Genomic DNA, 14,427 nt, shown 5'->3' on the forward strand with positions numbered 1-14,427 from the left:
GAACTAAAGGTACGGGTTGGTGCAGTCAACCCGACACTTCTGCTGCCAAGAAGAAAAGAAAGTGCAGTTCTTGCGGGAAACTCGGGCACCGGAGGACTCGATGCCCTAACGAGGTCACGCAAGCTGCGACAACAACTCAAAATGCCAACAAAGAAGGACAGAAACGCAAGAGAGCAAAGGTTACATTCTAATTTAAAAATTCATGACATATATATGGTCCGACTTATGACTCTTGAAGTCAAGGTATGCTGTTGAAAGTCGAACGTCATTGAATTCTGTCATATCAAGTGTGACACGATTAAGCCAATCTTTCTATTACAATTTTCATTTATAGACACTTTTTCCACACCTTCGGCATAGTAAACATAGCTTTTTAGGAGCATATATAACTGTTATGAGATATCAGCAGCTATTACAAATTTAAAATGGCATTCTAATAGTGTGAGAAACTGAAGTACGTATTTGCTTTGTTAGTGTTTTTCCCATTTCATACTTCTCTGCTTAAATTGTAATTAATATGTATCACTTTATGCTTATTAGACCTGATGTATTGTGTGTAAAACCTGCATGTTTAACATTGCAACTGCATTATTTCTTTGTATTGCCAAGACATGACAAAAATATGTAGACATATGCACTGGTTGGACAGTCTTGACTTAGTCTCTGTTTGGAATCTTTTAGATGCGCTGATTTAAATGACATGATGTGTTATATTATATTCCTTCTTAGCTGTTGATGAGCGGATAATTTATACGCCTTTTGGCATTGTTTTTAGGTATTTTCTAGTAGGATCTAGCTACTTTTAGGGATGTTTTCATTAGTTTTTATGAAAAATTTACATTTCTAGACTTTACTATGAGTTTGTGTATTTTTCTATGATTTCATGTAATTTCTGGCTGAAATTGAGGGACCTGAGCAAAACTCTGATAGAAGGCTAACAAAGGACTACTGATGCTATTAGATTTTGATCTTCCTGCACTCGAAATGGATTTTATGAAGCTACAAAACTCCAAATGGCACGCTCTCAACGGAGTTGAAAAGTAGACATCCAAAGCTTTCCAGCAATATATAATAGTCCATACTTTGTTCGAGTTTAGACGACGCAAACTGGCGTTCAACGCCAGTTTCATGCTGCATTCTGGAGTCAAACGCCAGAAACACGTCACAAACCATAATTAAACGCCAAAAACACGTTACAACTTGGTGGTTAACTCCAAAAGAAGCCTTTGCACGTGTAAATCTCAAGCTCAGCCCAGCACACACCAAGTGGGCCCCGGAAGTGGATTTCTGCGTCAATTACTTATTTCTGTAAACCCTAGTAGCTAGTCTAATATAAATAGGATATTTTACTATTGTATTAGACATCTGGGTTTTTGTCTTTTATCTCAGCATCCATCTTTGGACGTTTAGTTCTTAGACTTTGGGGGCTGGCCATTCGGCCATGCCTGAACCTTGATCACTTATGTATTTTCAACGGTGGAGTTTCTACACATCATAGATTAAGGTGTGGAGCTTTGCTGTACCTCGAGTTTTAATGCAAAGTACTACTGTCTTTTATTCAATTCGGCTTATTCTTATTCTAAGATATTCGTTGCACTTCAACATGATGGATGTGATGATCCGTGATACTCATCATCATTCTCACCTATGAACGCGTGATTGACAACCACTTCCGTTCTACCTTAGAACGAGCGAGTATCTCTTGGATTCCCTAACTAGAATATTCGTGGTATAAGCTAGAACCTTTTGGTGGTATAACCCTTTGGCGGTCACTCTTGAGGATTCGGAAAGTCTAAACCTTGTCTGTGGTATTCTGAGTAGGATTCAGGGATTGAATGGCTGTGACGAGCTTCAAACTCGCGATTGTTGGGCGTGATGACAAACGGAAAAGAATCAATGGATTCTATTCTGACATGATCGAGAACCGACAGATGATTAGCCGTGCTGTGACAGAGCATTTGGACCATTTTCACTGAGAGGATGGGATGTAGCCATTGACAATGGTGATGCCCTACATACAGCTTGCAATGGAAAGGAGTATGAAGGATTGAAAGTAAGAAAGCAGTATGTTGCAGAGATTCAACAGGAACAAAGCATCTCCATACATTTATCTGAAATTCCCACCAATGATTTACATAAGTATTTCTATATTTATTTTATGCTTTATTTATTATTAATTTTGAAAACCATTATAACCATTTGAGTCCGCCTAAATGAGATTTACAAGATGACCATAGCTTGCTTCATACCAACAATCTTCGTGGGATCGACCCTTACTCACGTAAGGTATTACTTGGACGACCCAGTGCACTTGCTGGTTAGTTGTGCGAAGTTGTGACAAAGTGTGATTCACGTTTGAGAGCACCAAGTCTATTGGCGCCATTGTTGATGATCACAATTTCGTGCACCAAGTTTTTGGCGCTGTTGTCGGGGATTGTTCGAGTTTGGACAACTGACGATTCATCTTGTTACTTAGATTAGGTAATTTTCTTTTCAAAAAGTTTTCAAAAATCTTTCAAAAATCTTTTCTTTTTCGTTTCTTCTAAAAATTATTTTCGAAAAAAATTTAATAAAATCATAAAAATAAAAAATATTGTGTTTCTTGTTTGAGTCTAGTGTCAATTTTTTAAGTTTGGTGTCAATTGCATGTTTTAAAAACTTTTGCATTTTTTGAAAATTCATGCATGTGTTCTTCATGATCTTCAAGTTGTTCTTGATAAGTCTTCTTGTTTGATCTCTAAATTTTCTTGTTTTGTGTTTTTTGTTGTTTTTCATATGCATTTTTGCATTCATAGTGTCCAAGCATTGAAAATTTCTAAGTTTGGTGTCTTGCATGTTTTTTCTTTTCTTGAAATTTTTTCAAAAAAAAAGTCTTGATGTTCATCTTAATCTTCAAAGTGTTCTTGGTGTTCATCTTGACATTCATAGTGTTCTTGCATGCATCATGTGTTTTAATCCAAAATTTTCATGTTTTGGGTCATTTTTGTGTTTTTCTCTCTCATTATTAAAAATATAAAAATAAAAAATATATCTTTTCCTTATTTTGCTCATAATTTTTGAAAATTTGAGTTGACTTAGTCAAAATTTTTTAAAACTTAACTATTTCTTATAAGTCAAGTCAAATTTTCAATTTTAAAAATCTTATCTTTTCAAAATATTTTTCAAAAATCAAATCTTTTTCATTTTTTATTATTTTCGAAAAATTTTTAAAATTTATTTTCAAAATCCTTTTCTTATCTTTATTTCAAAATTTCGAAAACTTTACTAACAATTAATGTGATTGATACAAAAATTTGAAGTTTGTTACTTTCTTGTTAAGAAAGGTTCAATCTTTGAATTCTAGAATCATATCTTTTAGTTTCTTGTTAGTCAAGTAATCAAATTTTAATTTTAAAAAAATCAAATTTTTTTTCAAAATATCTTTTCAATCATATCTTTTCAAAATATCTTTTTTCAAATTATATCTTTTTCAAATTCAATTTCAATATCTTTTCTAACTTCTTATCTTTTCAAAATTGATTTTCAAATCTTTTTCAACTAACTAATTGACTTTTTGTTTGTTTCTTATCTTTTTCAAAACCACCTAACTACTTTCCTCTCTCTAATTTTCGAAAATTACCTCCCTCTTTTTCAAAATTCTTTTAATTAACTAATTGTTTTAAATTTTAATTTTAATTGTTTTTCTTCTCTTAATTTTCGAAAATCACTAACCCTTTTTCAAAATTTATTTTCGAATTTCTCCCTCTCTCATCTTCTTCTATTTATTTATTTATTTACTAACACTTCTCTTTATCTCAATAATTCGAACCTATCTTCCCCCTTGTGTTTGGATTCTTAACTCTTTTCCTTCTTCTATTCTTTTCTTCTTCTATTAACATAAAGGATCCCTATTATTATTTTCTGTTCCTTTATTTTTCATATGAGCACGAGCAAGGACAAGAATATTCTTGTTGAAGCAGATCCTGAACCTGAAAGGACTCTGAAGAGAAAACTAAGAGAAGCTAAATTACAATAATCCAGAGACAACCTTACAGAAATTTTTGAAAAAGAAGAGGAGATGGCAGCCGAAAATAATAATGCAAGAAGGATGCTTGGTGACTATACTACACCTACTTCCAAGTTTGATGGAAGAAGTATCTCAATCCCTGCCATGGGAGCAAACAATTTTGAGCTGAAACCTCAACTAGTTGCTCTAATACAACAGAACTGCAAGTTCCATGGTCTTCCATCAGAAGATCCCTATCAGTTTTTAACTGAATTCTTGCAGATTTGTGAGACTGTTAAGACTAATGGAGTAGATCCTGAAGTCTACAGGCTCATGCTTTTCCCTTTTGCTGTAAGAGACAGAGTTAGAACATGGTTGGACTCACAACCTAAAGATAGCCTGGACTCTTGGGATAAGCTGGTCACAGCCTTCTTGGCTAAGTTCTTTCCTCCTCAAAAGCTGAGCAAGCTTAGAGTGAATGTTCAGACCTTCAAACAAAAAGATGGTGAATCCCTCTATGAAGCTTGGAAAAGATACAAACAGATGACCAAAAGGTGTCCTTCTGACATGCTTTCAAAGTGGACCATTCTGGATAACTTCTATTATGGTCTATCTGAGTTCTCCAAGATGTCACTGGACCATTCTGCAGGTGGATCCATTCACCTAAAGAAAACGTCTGCAGAAGCTCAAGAACTTATTGACATGGTTGCAAATAACCAATTCATGTATACTTCTGAGAGGAATTCTGTGAATAATGAGACGCCTCAAAGGAAGAAAGTTCTTGAAATTGATGCTCTGAATGCCATATTAGCTCAGAACAAAATGTTGACTCTGCAAGTCAACATGATTTTTCAAAGTCTAAATGGATGGCAAAATGAATCCAACAGTACTAAAGAGGCATCTTGATGAGTGGATAATTTGTACGCTTTTTGGCATTGTTTTTAGTATGTTTTTGGTATGATCTAGTTAGTTTTTAGTATATTTTTATTAGTTTTTAGTTAAAATTTACTTTTCTGGACTTTACTATGAGTTTGTGTGTTTTTCTGTGATTTCAGGTATTTTCTGGCTGAAATTGAGGGACCTGAGCAAAAATCTGATCCAGAGACCAAAAAGGACTGCAGATGCTGTTGGATTCTGACCTCCCTGCACTCGAAGTGGATTTTCTGGAGCTACAGAAGCCCAATTGGCGCGCTCTCAAGTGGATTCTGACCTCCCTGATCATCTTCGGACATCTAGTTCTTAGATCATTGGGAGGCTGGCCTCACGGCCATGCCTAGACCTTGTTCTTATGTATTTTCAACGGTGGAGTTTCTACACACCATAGATTAAGGTGTGGAGCTCTGCTGTACCTCGAGTATTAATGCAATTACTATTGTTCTTCTATTCAATTCCGCTTGTTCTTGTTCTAAGATACCACTTGTTCTTCAACTTGATGAATGTAATGATCCGTGACACTCATCATCATTCTCACCTATGAACGTGTGACTGACAACCACCTCCGTTCTACCTTCGATTGGGTGGATATCTCTTGGATTCCTGATACACGATGCATGGTTGATCGCCTGACAACCGAGTGCTCGCCTGACAAACGAGCCAGCCATTCCGTGAGATCAGAGTCTTCGTGGTATAGGCTAGAACTGATGGCGGCATTCAAGAGAATCCGGAAGGTCTAACCTTGTCTGTGGTATTCTGAGTAGGATTCAATGATTGAATGACTGTGACGTGCTTCAAACTCATGAGGGCGGGGCGTTAGTGACAGACGCAAAAGAATCACTGGATTCTATTCCGGCCTGATCGAGAACCGACAGATGGATAGCCGTGCCGTGACATGGTGCGTTGAACATTTCCACTGAGAGGATGGGAGGTAGCCACTGACAACGGTGAAACCCTTGCTTAAGCTTGCCATGGAAAGGAGTAAGAAGGATTGGATGAAGACAGTAGGAAAGCAGAGAGACGGAAGGGAAGGCATCTTCATACGCTTATCTGAAGTTCCTGCCAATGAATTACATAAGTATCTCTATCTTTATCTCTATGTTTTATGCGTTTATCACCATACCCATTTGAGTTTGCCTGACTGAGATTTACAAGGTGACCATAGCTTGCTTCATACCAACAATCTCTGTGGGATCGACCCTTACTCGCGTAAGGTTTATTACTTGGACGACCCAGTACACTTGCTGGTTAGTTGTGCGAAGTTGTGTTTACGCCATGGTATTGAACACCAAGTTTTTGGATTCATTACCGGGGATTATTTGTGTTGGGAAAAGTATTGATCACAATTTCGCGCACCAAGTTTTTGGCGCCGTTGCCGGGGATTGTTGAGTTTGGACAACTGACAGTTCATCTTGTTGCTTAGATTAGGTATTTTTTCTTCAGAGTTCTTAAGAATGAATTCTAGTGTTTCAAAGTGATGTTCTTATCATCACCAAAGCTGATTGATCTTCATCAATTTAGCTCTTGAATGCAATGTTCTGCTGAAGCTTGGCTGGCCATGTCTAATTTCTTTAGACTGAAGCTTTAGACTAACATTGCATGATTCCTGGAATTCTCATTAAGAATTTTGATACCTTTTTCCACTTTATTTTCGAAAAAAAAAGCACAAAAAAAATTTACAAAATCATAAAATCCAAAAATATTTTTGAGTCTAGTGTTTCATTTTAAGTTTGGTGTCAATTACATGCATCCATTCATGTGTCTTAAGGATCTTCAAGTTGTTCTTGATGTTTTCTTATTCTGATCTTTGAATTCTCTTGGTTTGAGTGTTTATGTGTCTCATATGCATTTTCATTAGTGTCAGTAGTATACAAACTGCTAAGTTAGATGTCTTGCATGCATTGTTATTTGATTTTAGTTGCATTTTGATTACTCCTTAGTATTAAAAATCCAAAAATATTTTTAATTTGTGTCTTTTCAAGTCAATAATACAGAGAATTGAAGATTCAGAACATACAGCATAGGAATTATACAGAAAAAGCTGGGCGTTCAAAACGCCCAGTGAAGAAGGACAGACTGGCGTTTAAACGCCAGCCAGGGTACCTGGTTGGGCGTTTAACGCCCAAAAAGGTATAGTTTTGGGCGTTAAACGCCAGAATGTGCACCATTCTGGGTGTTTAACGCCAGGATGGCACAAGAGGGAAGATTCTGTTTTCAATGCAATTTTTTTTCAAGTTTTCAAAGTTTTTCAAAATCAAATCTTTTTCAAATCATATCTTTTCAATCATATGTTTTCTAAATCAATTTCTTTCCTTTTTCAAAGATACTTGCTATCAATTAATGATTTGATTCAACATTTCAAGTATGTTGCCTTTTCTGTTGAGAAAGGTTTAATGTTTGAATCATATCTTTTCTTGTTAGGCAAGTTATTAATTTTCAAAATCAAATCTTTTAAAATGTTTTTCAAATCATATCTTCTCAATCACATTTTTTTAAAAAAACCAATCATATCTTCTTAACCACATCTTTTTCAAAATAGTTTTCAATCAAATCTTTTTAATTTCTAATTTCAAAATCTTTTTCAAAAATCACTTGATCTCTTTCCCACTCTTGGTTTTCGAAAATTAATCAGTGTTTTTCAAAATGTTTTCAAAATTTCTTACTTAATTTTCGAAAATCACTTCCCTTCTTCTCACATCCTTCTATTTATGGACTAACACTATTCCTTAATGCAAAATTCGAACTCCATCTTTCTTGATAGGTTCGAATTTTCTACTTCTGCCTTCCATTTTCTTTTCCTCTGACACCTCAAGGAATCTCTATACTGTGACATAGAGGATTCCATATTTTCTTGTTCTCTTCTCTTTCATATGAGCAGGAGCAGAGACAAAAGCATTCTTGTTGAGGCTGATCCTAAACCTGAAAGGACCTTGAAGCGAAAGCTAAGAGAAGCTAAGGCACAATTCTCTGTAGAGGACCTAACCGAATTCTTCAAAGAAGAAGAACACATGGCAGCCGAAAACAACAACAATGCCAACAATGCAAGGAAGGTGCTGGGTGACTTTACTGCACCTACTCCCGACTTCTATGGGAGAAGCATTTCTATCCCTGCCATTGGAGCAAACAACTTTGAGCTTAAGCCTCAATTAGTTTCTCTAATGCAACAGAATTGCAAGTTCTATAGACTTCCATTGGAAGATCCTCATCAGGTTTTAGCTGAGTTCTTGCAAATCTGTGACACTGTCAAGACTAATGGGGTTGACCCTGAGGTCTACAGACTTATGCTATTCCCTTTTGCTGTAAGAGACAGAGCTAGAACATGGTTGGACTCTCAACCTAAAGAAAGCCTGGACTCTTGGGAAAAGCTAGTCAATGCCTTCTTGGCAAAGTTCTTTCCACCTCAAAAATTGAGTAAGCTTAGAGTGGAAGTCCAAACCTTCAGACAGAAGGAAGGAGAATCCCTCTATGAAGCTTGGGAAAGATACAAACAATTAATCAGAAAGTGTCCATCTGATATGCTTTCTGAATGGAGCATCATAGGTATTTTCTATGATGGTCTCTCTAAACTATCCAAAATGTCTTTGGATAGCTCTGCTGGAGGCTCTCTTCATCTGAAGAAGACGCCTACAGAAGCTCAAGAGCTGATTGAAATGGTTGCAAATAACCAATTCATGTACACTTCTGAAAGGAATCCTGTGAACAATGGGACTAGTCAGAAGAAAGGAGTTCTTGAGATTGACACTCTGAATGCCATATTGGCTCAGAACAAAATATTGACTCAACAAGTCAATATGATTTCTCAAAGTCTGTCTGGAATGCAAAATGCACCAAACAGTACTAAGGAAGCTTCATCTGAGGAAGAAGCTTATGATCCTGAGAACCCTTCAATGGAAGAGGTGAATTACATGGGAGAATCCTATGGAAACACCTATAATCCTTCATGGAGAAATCATCCAAATTTCTCATGGAAGGATCAACAGAGACCTCAACAAGGTTTCAACAATAATAATGGTGGAAGAAACAGGTTTAGCAATAGCAAGCCTTTTCCATCATCTTCTCAGCAACAGACAGAGAGTTCTAAGCAGAATAACTCTGACTTAGCAACCATGGTCTCTGATCTGATCAAAACCACTCAAAGTTTCATGACTGAAACTAGGGCCTCCATTAGAAATTTGGAGGGACAAGTGGGTCAGCTGAGCAAGAAAATTACTGAACTCCCTCCTAGTACTCTCCCAAGCAATACAGAAGAAAATCCAAAAGGAGAATGCAAGGCCATCAACATGGCCGAATTTTGGGAGGGAGGAGAGGCAGTAAACGCCACTGAGGAAGACCTCCATGGACGTCCACTGGCCTCCAATGAGTTCCCCAATGAGGAACCATGGGAATCTGAGGCTCAAAATGAGACCATAGAGATTCCATTGGACTTACTTCTGCCATTCATGAGCTCAGATGAGTATTCTTCCTCTGAAGAGGATGAGTATGTCACTGAAGAGCAAGTTGCCAAATACCTTGGAGCAATCATGAAGCTAAATGACAAGTTATTTGGAAATGAGACTTGGGAGGATGAACCCCCTTTGCTCACCAAAGAACTGGATGACTTGTCTAGGCAGAAACTGCCTCAAAAGAGACAGGATCCTGGAAAGTTTTCAATACCTTGTACCATAGGCACCATGACCTTCAAGAAGGCCTTGTGTGACTTAGGGTCAAGTGTAAACCTCATGCCTCTCTTTGTAATGGAGAAGCTAGGGATCTTTGAGGTGCAAGCTGCAAAAATCTCACTAGAGATGGCAGACAACTCAAGAAAACAAGCCTATGGACTTGTAGAGGATGTTCTGGTAAAGGTTGAAGACCATTACATCCCTACTGATTTCATAGTCCTAGAGACTGGGAAGTGCATGGATGAATCCCTCATCCTTGGCAGACCCTTCCTAGCCACAGCAAAGGCTGTGATTGATGTTGATAGAGGAGAGTTGATCATTCAAGTGAATGAAGAATCCTTGGTGTTTAAGGCTCAAGGATATCCCTCTGCCATCATGGAGAGGAAGCATGAAGAGCTTCCCTCAAAACAGAGCCAAACAGAGCTCCCACAGTCAAACTCTAAGTTTGGTGTTGGGAGGCCACAACCAAACTCTAAGTTTGGTGTTGAACCCCCACATTCAAACTCTAAGTTTGGTGTTGGGAGGTTCCAACATAGCTCTGAGCATTTCTGAGGCTCCATGAGAGTCCTCTGTCAAGCTAATGACATTAAAGAAGCGCTTGTTGGGAGGCAACCCAATGTTTTATAATTAACTATTTTCTTTTGTTATTTTATGTTTTTTGTAGGTTGATGATCATGAGAAGTCACAAAATCAATGAAAAAAGCAAAAACAGAATGAAAAATAGGAAGAAAAACAGCACACCCTGGAGGACGCACCTACTGGCGTTTAAACGCCAGTAAGGTTAGCTGTTGGGCGTTTAACGCCCAGTCTGGCACCATTCTGGGCGTTTAACGCCAGAAAGGGGCACCAGACTGGCGTTAAACGCCAGAAAAGAGCAAGAAGCTGGCGTTAAACGCCAGAAATGGGCACCAGCCCGGCGTTTAACGCCAGAAATGGCTAGAAATGCAATTTTGCTTGCCATTTGGTGTAGGGATGACGTTTCCTTGACACCTCAGGATCTGTGAACCCCACAGGATCCCCACCTACCCTACCACTCTCTCTCTCTTCTTCACCCATTCACCAATCACCTCAACACCTCTTCCCCAAACACCCTTCACCTATCAAATCCCATCTTTCTCTTCACCACTCACATCCATCCTTCATAAAACCCCACCTACCTCACCATTCAAATTCAAACCACTTTCCCACCCAAACCCACCCTCACTTGACCGAACCCTACCTTTCCCCCACTCCTATATAAACCCTCATTCACTCCTTCATTTTCACACAACCTAAACACCACTTCTCCCCCTTTTTGGCCGAACACAAAGCCATTCCCTTCTTCCTCATTTCTTCTTCCTCTACTATCTTCTTTCTTCTTTTGCTCGAGGACGAGCAAACTTTTTAAGTTTGGTGTGGTAAAAGCATTGCTTTTTGTTTTTCCATAACCATTTATGGCATCCAAGGCCGGAGAAACCTCTAGAAAGAGGAAAGGGAAGGCAAAAGCTTCTACCTCCGAGTCATGGGAGATGGAGAGATTCATCTCAAGGGTGCATCAAGACCACTTCTATGAAGTTGTGGCCTTGAAGAAGGTGATCCCCGAGGTCCCTTTTTCACTCAAAAAGAGTGAACATCCGGAGATTCGACATGAGATCCGAAGAAGAGGTTGGGAAGTTCTTACCAACCCCATTCAACAAGTCAGAATCTTAATGGTTCAAGAGTTCTATGCCAATGCATGGATCACAGAGAACCATGACCAAAGTATGAACCCGGATCCAAAGAATTGGCTTACTATGGTTCGGGGGAAATACTTGAATTTTAGTCCGGAAAGTGTAAGGTTGGCATTCAATTTGCCCATGATGCAAGGAGATGAACATCCTTACACTAGAAGGGTCAACTTTGATCAAAGGTTGGACCAAGTCCTCACAGTCATATGTGAAGAGGGCGCCCAATGGAAGAGAGATTCAAGAGGGAAGCCGGTTCAATTGAGAAGGCATGACCTCAAACCCGTGGCTAGAGGATGGTTGGAGTTTATTCAACGCTCAATCATTCCCACTAGCAACCGGTCCGAAGTTACCATAGACCGGGCTATCATGATTCATAGCATCATGATTGGAGAAGAAATAGAAGTTCATGAGGTTATAGCTCAAGAACTCTATAAGGTGGCGGACAAGTCCTCTACCTTGGCAAGGTTAGCCTTTCCTCATCTCATTTGTCACCTCTGTTATTCAGTTGGAGTTGACATAGAGGGAGACATCCCTATTGATGAGGACAAGCCCATCACTAAGAAGAGGATGGAGCACACAAGAGACCCCACTCATCATGAGATCCCTGAGATTCCTCAAGGGATGCACTTTCCTCCACAAAACTATTGGGAGCAACTAAACACCTCCCTAGGAGAATTGAGTTCCAACATGGGACAACTAAGGGTGGAGCACCAAGAACACTCCATCATCCTCCATGAAATTAGAGAAGATCAAAGAATCATGAGAGAGGAGCAACAAAGACAAGGAAGAGACATTGAGGAGCTCAAGCACTCCATAGGACCTTCAAGAGGAAGAAAGAGCCGCCATCACTAAGGTGGACCCGTTCCTTAATTTCCTTGTTCTTTATTTTCCTGTTTTTCGAATTTTAGTGCTTATGTTTATCTATGTTTGTGTCTTGTGATCATTAGTGTCTATGCCTTAAAGTTATGAATGTCCTATGAATCCATCACCTTTCTTAAAAAAAAAAACGTGCTTAATTGAAAAAGAAAAAGAATTGCATGAATTTTGAATTTTATAACAGTTTAATTATTTTGATGTGGTGGCAATATTTTTGTTTTCTGAATGTATGCTTAAACAGTGCATATGTCTTTTGAATTTGTGGTTCATGAATGTTGGCTCTTGAAAGAATGATGAAAAAGGAGACATGTTACTGAGGATCTAAAAAATCATTAAAATGATTCTTGAAGCAAGAAAAAGCAATGAAAAAAAAAAGAAAGAGAGAAAATTTCGAAAAAAAAAAGAAAAAAGAAAACGAAAAAAAAGGGGAGAAAAAGAAAGAAATAAAGTTGTGATCCAAGGCAAAAAGAGTGTGCTTAAGAACCCTGGACACCTCTAATTGGGGACTCTAGCAAAGCTGAGTCACAATCTGAAAAGGTTCACCCAATTATGTGTCTGTGGCATGTATGTATCTGGTGGTAATACTGGAAGACAGAGTGCTTTGGGCCACAGCCAAGACTCAATAAGTAGCTATGTTCAGGAATCATCATACTTTACTAGGAGAATCAACAACACTATCTGGATTCTAAGTTCCTAAAGAAGCCAATCATTCTGAATTTCAAAGGGTAGAGTGAGATGCCAAAACTATTCAGAGGCAAAAAGCTAAAAGCCCCGCTCATCTAATTAATACTGATCTTCATAGATGTTTTTGGAATTCATTGCATATTCTCTTCTTTTTATCTTATTTGATTTTCAGTTGCTTGAGGACAAGCAACAATTTAAGTTTGGTGTTGTGATGAGCGGATAATTTGTACGCTTTTTGGCATTGTTTTTAGTATGTTTTTGGTATGATCTAGTTAGTTTTTAGTATATTTTATTAGTTTTTAGTTAAAATTCACTTTTCTGGACTTTACTATGAGTTTGTGTGTTTTTCTGTGATTTCAGGTATTTTCTGGCTGAAATTGAGGGACCTGAGCAAAAATCTGATCCAGAGACCAAAAAGGACTGCAGATGCTGTTGGATTCTGACCTCCCTGCACTCGAAGTGGATTTTCTGGAGCTACAGAAGCCCAATTGGCGCGCTCTCAACGGCGTTGGAAAGTAGACATCCTGGGCTTTCCAGCAATATATGATAGTTCATACTTTGCCCAAGATTTGATGGCCCAAACCGGCGTACAAAGTCACCCTCAGGAATTCCAGCGTTAAACGCCGGAACTGGCACCAAAATGGGAGTTAAACGCCCAAACTGGTATAAAAGCTGGCGTTTAACTCCAAGAAGAGTCTCTACACGAAAATGCTTCATTGCTCAGCCCAAGCACACACCAAGTGGGCCCGGAAGTGGATTTATGTCTTTTACTCATCTCTGTACACCCTAGGCTACTAGTTTTCTATAAGTAGGACCTTTTACTATTGTATTATCATCTTTGGATTATTTTCGATCCTTTGATCATCTTCGGACATCTAGTTCTTAGATCATTGGGAGGCTGGCCTCACGGCCATGCCTAGACCTTGTTCTTATGTATTTTCAACGGTGGAGTTTCTACACACCATAGATTAAGGTGTGGAGCTCTGCTGTACCTCGAGTATTAATGCAATTACTATTGTTCTTCTATTCAATTCCGCTTGTTCTTGTTCTAAGATACCACTTGTTCTTCAACTTGATGAATGTAATGATCCGTGACACTCATCATCATTCTCACCTATGAACGTGTGACTGACAACCACCTCCGTTCTACCTTCGATTGGGTGGATATCTCTTGGATTCCTGATACACGATGCATGGTTGATCGCCTGACAACCGAGTGCTCGCCTGACAAACGAGCCAGCCATTCTGTGAGATCAGAGTCTTCGTGGTATAGGCTAGAACTGATGGCGGCATTCAAGAGAATCCGGAAGGTCTAACCTTGTCTGTGGTATTCTGAGTAGGATTCAATGATTGAATGACTGTGACGTGCTTCAAACTCCTGAGGGCGGGGCGTTAGTGACAGACGCAAAAGAATCACTGGATTCTATTCCGGCCTGATCGAGAACCGACAGATGGATAGCCTTGCCGTGACAGGGTGCGTTGAACATTTCCATTGAGAGGATGGGAGGTAGCCACTGACAACGGTGAAACCCTTGCTTAAGCTTGCCATGGAAAGGAGTAAGAAGGATTGGATGAAGACAGTAGG

The 14,427-nt window shown here is 38.7% G+C and overlaps 1 non-coding gene across 1 annotated transcript; it reads right to left on the bottom strand.

Moving 5' to 3' along the window:
* Nucleotides 1-8,331: 8,331 nt before the first annotated feature.
* On the bottom strand, nt 8,332-8,439 carry LOC112712065 (small nucleolar RNA R71). Its single transcript, XR_003157667.1, has one exon. It is a non-coding gene; the product is annotated as a small nucleolar RNA R71 (small nucleolar RNA).
* Between the last annotated feature and the right edge of the window lie 5,988 nt (nt 8,440-14,427).

Source organism: Arachis hypogaea, chromosome 1 (genome assembly GCF_003086295.3).
Source record: "Arachis hypogaea cultivar Tifrunner chromosome 1, arahy.Tifrunner.gnm2.J5K5, whole genome shotgun sequence".
In the NCBI taxonomy this organism is placed as follows: domain Eukaryota; kingdom Viridiplantae; phylum Streptophyta; class Magnoliopsida; order Fabales; family Fabaceae; genus Arachis; species Arachis hypogaea.